Consider the following 12,346-nt stretch of genomic DNA (forward strand, 5'->3'; position numbering starts at 1 on the left):
TCAGGCTGTGTTCCCTATGTGCTGTATACCTCAGGCTCTGTCCCATATGTGCTGTAGACTTCATGAAGTGTCCTATATGTGCTGTATACCTCAGACTGTGCCCCATATGTGCTGTATACCTCAGGCTGTGTTCCCTATGTGCTGTAGACTTCATGAAGTGTCCCATATGTGCTGTATACCTCAGGCTCATTGTACCCTATGTGCTGTATACCTCAGGCTCTGTCCCATATGTGCTGTAGACTTCATGAAGTGTCCTATATGTGCTGTATACCTCAGACTGTGCCCCATATGTGCTGTATACCTCAGGCTGTGTTCCCTATGTGCTGTAGACTTCATGAAGTGCCCCATATGTGCTGTATACCTCAGGCTGTGTCCCATATGTGCTGTATACCTCAGACTGTTTCCCATATGTGCTGTATACTTCATGCTGTGTCCCATATGTGCTGTATACCTCAGGCGGTGTCCCCTATGTGCTGTATACCTCAGGCTGTTTCCCATATGTGCTGTATACTTCATGCTGTGTTCCATATGTGCTGTATACCTCAGGCTGTGTCCCATAAGTGCTGTATACCTCAGGCTGTGTCCCCTATGTGCTGTATACCTCAGGCTGTTTCCCATATGTGCTGTATACCTCAGGCTGTTTCCCATATGTGCTGTATACCTCAGGCTGTTTCTCATATGTGCTGTATACCTCAGGCTGTGTCCCATATGTGCTGTATACCTCAGGCGGTGTCCCCTATGTGCTGCATACCTCAGGCTGTGTCCCATATGTGCTGTATACCTCAGGCTGTGTCCCCTATGTGCTGTATACCTCAGGCTGTTTCCCATATGTGCTGTATACTTCATGCTGTGTCCCATATGTGCTGTATACCTCAGACTGTGTCCCCTATGTGCTGTATACCTCAGGCTGTTTCTCATATGTGCTGTATACCTCAGGCTGTGTCCCCTATGTGCTGTATACCTCACGCTGTTTCCCATATGTGCTGTATACTTCATGCTGTGTCCCATATGTGCTGTATACCTCAGACTGTGTCCCCTATGTGCAGTATACCTCCGGCTGTTTCTCATATGTGCTGTATACCTCAGGCTGTGTCCCATATGTGCTGTATACCTCAGGCTGTTTCCCATATGTGCTGTATACCTCAGGCGGTGTCCCCTATGTGCTGTATACCTCAGGCGGTGTCCCCTATGTGCTATATACCTCAGGCTGTGTCCCATATGTGCTGTATACCTCAGGCTGTTTCCCATATGTGCTGTATACCTCAGGCGGTGTCCCCTATGTGCTGTATACCTCAGGCGGTGTCCCCTATGTGCTGTATACCTCAGGCTGTGTCCCATATATGCTGTAGACTTCATGCTGTGTCCCCCATATGTGCTGTATACCTCAGGCTCACTGTACCCTATGTGCTGTATACCTACGTGACACCAAGCCTTAGGTCTACAGCACATTGTTTAAGTTGATAATTTTTTTCACTCCCCGAATGATGTAATAAATAGAGTTGAGCGAAACGGGTCGAACAATTTCAAAAGTCGCCGACTTTTGGCAAAGTCGGGTTTCATGAAACGAAACCCGACCCAAGGATGAGGTCGGCCACGAGGTCGGCGACTTACGCGCCAAAGTCGCGTTTCAAAAGTTTGTTTAGCGCTCTTTTTCAGCCAATCAGGATCCACGGACACTGTGGGCAACGTGATGACATAGGCAGGGGTCGCCACCATCTTTCAGAAGGGCATGCAAGTGATTGGCTTGCTTTGGTGGGCGTCACAGGGGTTATAAAAGGGCGTGCACGCCGACCGCCATCTTACTTCTGCCGATCTTAGCATAGGGAGAGGTTGCTGCAGATTCTGTAGGGAGAGCGTTAGGCAGGGAAGAAGACAAAAAAACTGCTTCTGCTGCTAGCGATTTTGCCTGTGCAACACACCAGTCACTGTGTGTGCAGTGCAAGGGGAGGCTATATTGTGGTGGATCAGCGGTGTTGGTTGTTAGGCTGCCTTCTAAGGCTTCCTGACAGCTGCATTGCTGTTTCCCCACTGCTCTGCAAACTGCTTTTTTAAAAGCAATCCCAATTTTTTTTTTGTCCTGCTAAGGTACTGAGCGTGCATTTATTCACACCATACAGCGGTGTACGCTCCTCACACAGTACCGTATAACGGCTGTTATCACAGCCACAGTGAAGCTATCTGTGTGTCACTGTGGAAGGATAAGTGGAGGACTTGTTCCGTTCTTACAGACCTACACTCTAGGGAGATTCCTATTCTGCCCAATTCTACAATTCAATTTTTTCACACCTGTGCCATCGAGCCTGTGACATAGCGCTCTGATATTCAGTGGGCCTCACACAATCCAAAAGTGTCCAGTGTCCACAAGTGTCTGCAGAAATTCAAAATCTCCCTTATCCTGTAGTCACTTTTTTCACACCTGCTGCATCGAGCCTGTGACATAGCGCTCTGATATTCATTGGGCCTCACACAATCCAAAAGTGTCCAGTGTCTGCAGAAATTCAAAATCTCCCTTATCCTGTAGTCACTTTTTTCACACCTGCTGCATCGAGCCTGTGACATAGCGCTGTGATATTCAGTGGGCCTCACACAATCCAAAAGTGTCCAGTGTCCACAAGTGTCTGCAGAAATTCAAAATCTCCCTTATCCTGTAGTCACTTTTTTCACACCTGTGCCATCGAGCCTGTGACATAGCGCTGTGATATTCAGTGGGCCTCACACAATCCAAGTGTCCAGTGTCCACAAGTGTCTGCAGAAATTTAAAATCTCCCTTATCCTGTAGTCACTTTTTTCACACCTGTGCCATCGAGCCTGTGACATAGAGCTCTGATATTCAGTGGGCCTCACACAATCCAAGTGTCCAGTGTCCACAAGTGTCTGCAGAAATTCAAAATCTCCCAGAAATTCAAAATCTCCCTTATCCTGTAGTCACTTTTTTCACACCTGTGCCATCGAGCCTGTGACATAGCACTGTGATATTCAGTGGGCCTCACACAATCCAAGTGTCCAGTGTCCACAGGTGTCTGCAGAAATTCAAAATCTCCCTTATCCTGTAGTCACTTTTTTCACACCTGTGCCATCGAGCCTGTGACATAGCACTGTGATATTCAGTGGGCCTCACACAATCCAAGTGTCCAGTGTCCACAAGTGTCTGCAGAAATTCAAAATCTCCCTTATCCTGTAGTCACTTTTTTCACACCTGTGCCATCGAGCCTGTGACATAGCACTGTGATATTCAGTGGGCCTCACACAATTCAAGTGTCCAGTGTCCACAAGTGTCTGCAGAAATTCAAAATCTCCCTTATCCAGTAGTCACTTTTTTCACACCTGTGCCAACGAGCCTGTGACATAGCGCTGTGATATTCAGTGGGCATCACACAATCCAAGTGTCCAGTGTCCACAAGTGTCTGCAGAAATTCAAAATCTCCCAGAAATTCAAAATCTCCCTTATCCTGTAGTCACTTTTTTCACACCTGTGCCATCGAGCCTGTGACATAGCGCTGTGATATTCAGTGGGCCTCACACAATCCAAGTGTCCAGTGTCCACAAGTGTCTGCAGAAATTCAAAATCTCCCAGAAATTCAAAATCTCCCTTATCCTGTAGTCACTTTTTTCACACCTGTGCCATCGAGCCTGTGACATAGCGCTGTGATATTCAGTGGGCCTCACACAATCCAAGTGTCCAGTGTCCACAAGTGTCTGCAGAAATTCAAAATCTCCCAGAAATTCAAAATCTCCCTTATCCTGTAGTCACTTTTTTCACACCTGTGCCATCGAGCCTGTGACATAGCACTGTGATATTCAGTGGGCCTCACACAATCCAAGTGTCCAGTGTCCACAAGTGTCTGCAGAAATTCAAAATCTCCCTTATCCTGTAGTCACTTTTTTCACACCTGTGCCATCGAGCCTGTGACATAGCACTGTGATATTCAGTGGGCCTCACACAATCCAAGTGTCCAGTGTCCACAAGTGTCTGCAGAAATTCAAAATCTCCCTTATCCTGTAGTCACTTTTTTGACACCTGTGCCATCGAGCCTGTGACATAGCACTGTGATATTCAGTGGGCCTCACACAATCCAAGTGTCCAGTGTCCACAAGTGTCTGCAGAAGTTAAAAAATCTCCCAGAAATTCAAAATCTCCCTTATCCTGTAGTCACTTTTTTCACACCTGTGCCATCGAGCCTGTGACATAGCGCTGTGATATTCAGTGGGCCTCACACAATCCAAGTGTCCAGTGTCCACAAGTGTCTGCAGAAAATCTAAATCTCCCCTGTCCTATAGACACCTTGTACCTTGTTTTACATTACTATATAGTTTGTAGGATTTTGTCTACATTTCTACCAAAAATGAGGAAGGCTGGTGGAAGAGGCCGTGGAATTGGGCGGGGGTTGGCAGCTGGTAATGATGGTGTTGGTGGTGGATCTGATGGTAGTGGCAAAAGCAAAATAGGACCGAATGCAGGAGGTGTTGAGCCTGCGTCATCGTCTGGCTCCATAAGGCTTCGAAGGCTTAGTTTTCTAGGAGTTGGCAAACCGCTTTTAACGCCAGAGCATCAGGAAAAAGTTTTGTCTTACATTGCTGACTCAGCCTCCAGCTCTATCGCCTCCTCTTCTGAAGTTGTAAAAAGTAAAAGCACTGAGTCGTCATTGGAGGCTCATGTTCATGAAACACACCTTTCCTTGTGTCCTCCACCACAACCAAGATTGAAGGATGACGCAGGCCATACTACTGATTACTCCATGGAGCTGTTTTCACATACCATGCCTGGATTATCAAGTGAAATGGTGAATTACCCAGGCCAAGATGAATCTGACATGGAGTGCACTGATGCACAGCCGCTGATAGATGATTCTGCTGGTACATTCACTCAGAGCACTCCATTGTCCTCGCAGTGTACAGAGCCAGATTCTGACCCTGATGAGACTCAGGTGCCCCTTCCCGCACACTATACTACCATACACGGTGACACAGAGGAAGGTGCACATGACATTGAAGAGGAGGTGATGGATGACCCAGTTGTTGACCCAGATTGGCATCCTTTGGGGGAAGAGGGTGCTGCTTCCAATAGCTCAGATGAGGAGCATCCACAGCAGACATCAACATCGCAACAGCTGTTATCTGGCAGGCCCGGAGCACTCCAAAGACAGGTTCCAAAAATCAAAAGAGTTGCTGGACAGCTTATCCAGAGGGTCAAAACATCACAGCGTGCTAGGCCGCAAAATGTCTGCCAAAGTAGGAAGAGTGCAGTGTGGCACTTTTTTGAACAAAATCCTCATGATCAGGCCAAGGTTATCTGTAAGAAGTGCGCAAAGACCTTTAGCCGAGGGAAAAATCTGAAAAATTTGAATACCAGTTGCATGCTTAGACATTTAACCAGCATGCACTTGCAAACGTGGACACAACACCAAACCTCAAGTGCCACATGTGCAACTGATCACAAAGAAGGTAGTCAGCAACGCTACATTGTTTCCCCCACTGTAAGCCCACCGGTTAGCACAGCAGCAAATGTTGAGGTGTCGTTGCAAGGCCACAGCAGTCAGGGAATCCCACTGTTATATCAACAAAATACTGAATCTAGGCCATCAGAAAGAACACCAACTCCATCACCATCATCAACCCTCTCTCAGTCCGCCCTGTCCACCGCTACTTCCACCATATGCAGCTCTCAAGTCCAGCTCACCCTCCCAGACACTATGAGTAGGTCAAGAAAGTACTCAGTCTCTCATCCGCGTACACTGGGTTTGAACGCCCACATTGCCAAACTAATCTCGTTTGAGATGATGCCCTATCGGTTGGTGGAAAGCGCAGCTTTCCGCGAACTCATGGCCTATGCAGTACCAAGCTATGACCTACCCAGTCGCCACTTCTTCTCTCGCAAAGCCATCCCAGCCCTCCACCATCATGTGAAAGACCGCATTGTCCATGCACTCAAGCAGTCAGTGAGTGGAAAGGTGCACCTCACAACTGATGCATGGTCCAGTCGGCATGGCCAGGGCCGTTACGTGTCCATCACTGCGCACTGGGTTAATGTGGTGGAAGCAGGGTCCACAGGGGACAGCGGTGGTGGGACAGTGCTGCCTAGCCCACGGTATAGGAAACAGTTGGCTGTAGGCGTTCCACCCTCCTCCTCCTCCTCCAGAAGCGAAAGCTCGTCCACAGAGCGCAGTCGTACGAGCACTCCATCTGCAGCTGCCACTGTTGCACACGAGGTGTCCCCCTATCGAGCAGCTAGTGGAAAGCGTCAGCAGGCTGTGTTGCAGATGATGTGTTTGGGCGACAGACACACCACCGAGGTGCTGGCCGAGTACTTGAAGCGACAAACTGAGTCATGGCTGGGCAGTGTACATCTTGAGGCAGGCAAGGTAGTTAGTGATAATGGCCATAATTTTGTGGCAGCCATAGCCCTTTCAAAACTCAGCCACATACCTTGCTTGGCTCACACCTTGAACCTGGTGGTGCAGTGCTTCCTCAAAAATTATCCGGAGTTAACAGCCCTGCTCCATAAGGTGCGAAGACTGTGTGCGCACATCCGCCGGTCGCCTGTACACTCTGTTCGTATGCAGAAGCTGCAGCGATTGCTCCACCTTCCCAACCACCGCCTCATTATCGACATTGCAACAAGGTGGAACTCCACCCTGCACATGGTGGAGCGGCTGTGCGAGCAGAGGCAGGCCATAATGCATTTGTGGGAGGATACACGGCCAGGCACTTTGAGAGCAGACATGGAGTTGGCAGGTGTGCAGTGGTCGAAGCTGAAAGACCTCTGTAAAGTCCTTCAGTGTTTTGAGGAATGCACACGGCTGGTAAGCGCAGACGGCGCCATCCTAAGCATGAGCATCCCACTTATGCGTCTGCTCATGCAAACTTTGACGCACCTTAAGGAGCAGGCGTCTGCAGCCAATGTTGACGAGGAGGAAGAGGTGGAGGGAATCCTTGATGACATTCAGCCATTGTCTGCTCAGGGACCTCTCCTGGACGAGTTGGAGGAAGAAGAGGAGGAGGAGGAGGATGATGATGGGGATGATTACTTAGGGGAGGAGGATGCATCTCGTGGGGCAAGTGAAAATGTTGGCGTGGCAAGGTCTGGTACAGGGTTTGTGCGTGACTGGAGGGATGTGGATTTGCCAGAAAGTGCTCCTCCAACCAGCACTCGCAGTGCATCATTGACACCGGGAACATTGGCCCACATGTCAGATTATGCCTTGCGGATCCTAAAAAGGGACCCCCGCATTGCCAAAATGATGAACGATGACGACTACTGGTTGGCCAGCATCCTGGATCCACGCTATAAAGGCAAATTACAAAACATCATGCCACAGGAGAACCTTGACCTAATATTGGCTAATAAACAAGCAACTTTGGTAAATCGGTTGCTTGAGGCATTCCCAGCACACAGCAGCGGTGATGGTTCTCACACGAGCCGTACGGGCCGGGGGCAGCTTGGCAGAGGTGTTCATGGTGCACACAGCAGAAGTGGCGTTGGAGACAGGGGTTTCATGACAATGTTGTGGACTGATTTTTCAAGTACCGCTCACACAACTGGTAATACAGCATCGATGGAAAGTGACAGGAGACAGCAGTTGTCAACTATGGTTACAAAATACTTTTCCTCCCATATCGATGTTCTCCCACACAGGTCATTCCCCTTTGACTATTGGGCTGCTAAACTGGACACCTGGCCTGAATTGGCCCAATATGCCTTACAGGAGCTCGCTTGCCCAGCTGCAAGTGTGCTATCGGAAAGAGTCTTCAGTGCAGCTGGATCAATCCTGACAGAAAAAAGGACCCGTCTGTCAACCCAAAATGTGGATGATCTAACCTTCATTAAAATGAACCATGCATGGGTTTCCAAGGATTTTGTCCCACCTTCCCCTGATGATACATAGGGTGACAGAAAAATGGCTTGCTTTGGTCCACCTCTTCCTGGGACTTGACCTATTTCGCCTTTTGCATCAGCTGAATGTCCAACATCAACATATGCCACTTTCTAAAACTCCCTAACTGTGCTGCCTCCCCCCCCCATGGCCGGGGTCACCACCTAGCGCACGACACCGTGCGAGTGCCGTTACCCTGGACAGGTGGGTAGGCCGACTCTTGGGCGCGGGCACTGGCACAGGGTCCCTCATAGTGCAATCAAGTGTCTCTGACGGTGGTGGTGCACACCCGCCGTCAGACACACCGCCGTACTATGAGGGGCCCAGTGCCAGTACCGACGCCCACGAGTGGGCCCCCCTTGCTTGGGCAGGGCCCCAGCATTTGCAATCTTTACCTCTCCCTGCTCCTCTGCTGTGTAGTCTGGGCCGTCAAATCCATACTGTGCCTGACACCGTCTGAGCCTGCCTCCTGATGTATAGACATATCTTTTGAATGTTTACGCTATCCATACATGTTATCCGGGGATACGGTACCCTTTCTCACCTTTGTGCAATCACGTGCAAGCCATACTGGGCCTAACACCGTCTGAGCCTGCCTCCTGATGTATAGACATATCTTTTGAATGTGTACGCTATCCATACATGTTATCTGGGGATACGGTACCCTTTCTCACCTTTGTGCAATCACTTGCAAGACATACTGGGCCTTACACCGTCTGAGCCTGCCTCCTGATGTATAGACATATCTTTTGAATGTGTACGCTATCCATACATGTTATCCGGGGATACGGTACCCTTTCTCACCTTTGTGCAATCACGTGCAAGCCATACTGGGCCTAACACCGTCTGAGCCTGCCTCCTGATGTATAGACATATCTTTTGAATGTGTACTCTATCCACACGTTATCCGGGGATACGGTACCCTTTCTCACCTTTGTGCAATCACGTGCAAGCCATACTGGGCCTAACACCATCTGAGCCTGCCTCCTGATGTATAGACATATCTTTTGAATGTGTACGCTATCCATACATGTTATCCGGGGATACGGTACCCTTTCTCACCTTTGTGCAATCACGTGCAAGCCATACTGGGCCTAACACCGTCTGAGCCTGCCTCCTGATGTATAGACATATATTTTGAATGTGTACGCTATCCATACATGTTATCCGGGGATACGGTACCCTTTCTCACCTTTGTGCAATCACGTGCAATCCATACTGGGCCTAACACCGTCTGAGCCTGCCTCCTGATGTATAGACATATATTTTGAATGTGTTCGCTATCCATACATGTTATCCGGGGATACGGTACCCTTTCTCACCTTTGTGCAATCACGTGTAATCCATACTGGGCGTGAGAACGGCTGGCGAGCTGTTATGCAAGCTACAGCACCTGTGGTTTGCACACGCAAGTTTTTAGGAATGACGGTTAGGCCTAATTCCAGAACTGCGGTTGACCTGCACTTACTGGGAAATCATCGTTCACGAGTAATAATTGTAATCAGTGATCCCCATCACTAACGTTGTTCAGCGGGTTATCTGCACCTGTAAGCGACAAACGCTGGCCATTTCAGTGTAGCGCACATGCAGCCACGGACATGTAAGGGCATGACACACCAGTTATTGGCCAAACTCATGTGCCAGAGCCTCACGTGTCCCTCTAGTAAGCCCGACTCGGACCGCGGGGCATGACGGAGTCTCGTTCGTTAACGGAATTAAGCTTGCAATGTGTGCATCTGTTCTGTAGCTGGCATGGTTGAGGTTGCCCGTGTTGAGTCAAATTACGCCGTAGGCTCCACTCCTGGTGGTGCCCTTCTGGACATTCCTTTAAGGTTCAGCTTTGCAACCATACTGCCCACGTAAAACAAACACTTTGCCTTCATGAACGCTGTTTGGAGGGTCATGACTCGTGGGAATAACGCCGCCCAATCAGTTAACCTGCTAGAGAGATCCTTTGTTGCTCCCAAGCATGACATCACACTCCCTAGGAGGAAGGTAATGCCACTGTGGCGACCGTACTCCTGGGGGCGACACAAGTGCACTGATGCCCAGCCACTGCTCGATGAATCTGCTGGTACATTGACCCAGACCACTACATTCCCCTCGCACGCTACACGGCCTGAATCTGACCCTGATGAAACTCAGGTTACCCTTCCCATATACAGTTCCATCTTACACGGTGACAAAGAGGAAGCTGCAGATGAAAGTGCAGGTTCGGCCCACCCGCCATCAGACACACCACCGTACTATCAGGGGCCCTGTGCCAGTGCCGTCGCCAACGAGTGGGCCCCCCCAGCTTGCTCAGGATCACAGCACTTGCAAGGTTGAAATACTGTGCAGTGAGATGGAAGATGGGGACGACGAGGAGTCCAGACAAGTACAGGGATTCCCTAGCGAGGAGACTTATTTCATTGTTTTCAATGTTGGGACAGCAATTTTTGGTGAGCACTATACTCTGGAGAATGATAGATGGGGCCCACCATACACTGGAACATTCCAAAGGTGGACATCAGACACTGGAGCAGCATTTACAGGGCCCATTATACACTAGAGCAGTAGAAAGGGGGCCCATTATGTTTGGAGCATTATTTGGGCCCATAAGACAGTGGAGCTTCATCCATGGGGACCAAAATATACTGTAGCATTATGTGGAGCTCATCATATACTGTTTCAAACATTATATGGGACCAATGATTCTGTATGGAGAAATAGATGGGCCTCGTCATGAAATGTAAAAAGTGAAGTATTTTTCATTGTACTATACCGCTATTTCTCTGCCGTATCGGAGCATGATGAGTTGTGGTATTATGTGTTAAAGGGGCGCTCTTTCGCCCAGGGCACATGAAAACCTGGAGCCAGCCCTACCCCCCCACAACTTTAGCCAAATAACCCCCATTTTTCAGTGCGTAACTTGTATTATGAAGTTAATTAAGGTTGACAAGCTTAAGTAAGAAGAATTGATGCTTTTGGCATTCAAATGAGCACTGTAGGTGTGTTTCCTGTCCTCCTCTCACTGCCGACTTTTATTCCCCATTGACTTATACTGGGTTTCGTGTTTCGGGACGACCCCGACTTTTCCCTATAATCGGCCGATCTTGCTCGACCCGACTTTTGGAAAAGTCGGGTTTCACGAAACGAAACTCGACCATAAAAAACCAAAAGTCGCTCAACTCTAGTAATAAATATCCAAATGGCCCTTGGTTTTCCAGTCCTACAAAGGATAGTACTGCTGGGTAGCAGACTTTGTCTCTAAGACCACCTGGGACTGCAATAGACAATGTGGATAAGTGAGAGTCATGGTGCTCGTTCATCCGGGCAGCTTCATTTGGATTCTCTACTCTTGGTATACGCAGATTGCTTAGAGTATGCACCTCAGCTCTGACAAATGTTATGGCATGTCATGTTTTCAGCTTCTAGATGTAAACAAGAATGTCCTCGTTCGACTCTATCTAGCTTCAAATCATCATCCTCCTTTAAGGGATTTTCCATTTCTTAGACAACCTTTTCTCAATCACCATAGTTCACTCATATAAAGTGGCAATAGCTGTAATCACCTCCAGCGCAGGTCCCTTCGAGCAATGTCTGCATCGGCTCTCCCGCGGCTCTGCAGAGAATCAGCGGCCAATTCCCTCTTACTTCCTTTGGACGAAAGTGACTCTCGGATGTGAGAACTTCTGCTGCTTTCTGATCTCCTACGAAAGTGGGAGTGATGCAGCCGCTGATTGCCAGCAGGGCTCACATAGCACAAAAATGTCACGAGAGCCCTGGGAGAACGGGCAGTGACATAGCTGGAACTGTGTCCACATCGGACGGGAGTATGGCTGCTGTTATTTTATATTGGAGAACTATTGAGAAGGGGTTCGCTGAGTATTGGACAAACCCTTAAATTTCACATGCTACCTAGTGTCAAGAGAAATCTTTTTGTTTTGTTTTTTTTTTTCAAAACATACAAATGTACAAGTTGCCAATAGATTAAAGTAAATCTACACTTGGAAGCTTTTAAGAAGTTCTGTTCTGGATGGTTCAGGTAGAGGTTCGGGTTGATCACAGAAAAGCGATCTCTAGTGATGTGTAGACTATGTTTTCATGTTACACTCCTCTTGTCCCCATTCTCACCCATAATTACTTCTTTTTAAATGGAAAGATGTACCACCTGTTCAGGATGACTGCGATGGTGAGTCCCTGTGCCCCCGCGCCTGTCAACCTCTTCCTGGGCTGGTGGTAGGAGACCACTGTCTTCCAAGAGGGCACCTGGTGGAGTTCCAATAGTCTTCCTTGGGCTAGGTTTATTCATGATGTGTTTTTGCTTTGATCTGGGTCTATTGATGAGTTCCATCTTTTCATTTAATGCCTTAATGGCAAAGGTACTGGTATGAGATTTGTCAGAAATTAATGACAATGAATTAGCATTTTTGGATCTCATCAGTAGAAATAAATAGGCGAGTTTAATCACACAAACATACCGTAAACCCACA

The sequence above is a fragment of the Dendrobates tinctorius genome, unplaced genomic scaffold (genome assembly GCF_039654945.1).
Source record: "Dendrobates tinctorius isolate UK_male_01 unplaced genomic scaffold, ASM3965494v1 ptg000324l, whole genome shotgun sequence".
NCBI lineage: Eukaryota > Metazoa > Chordata > Amphibia > Anura > Dendrobatidae > Dendrobates > Dendrobates tinctorius.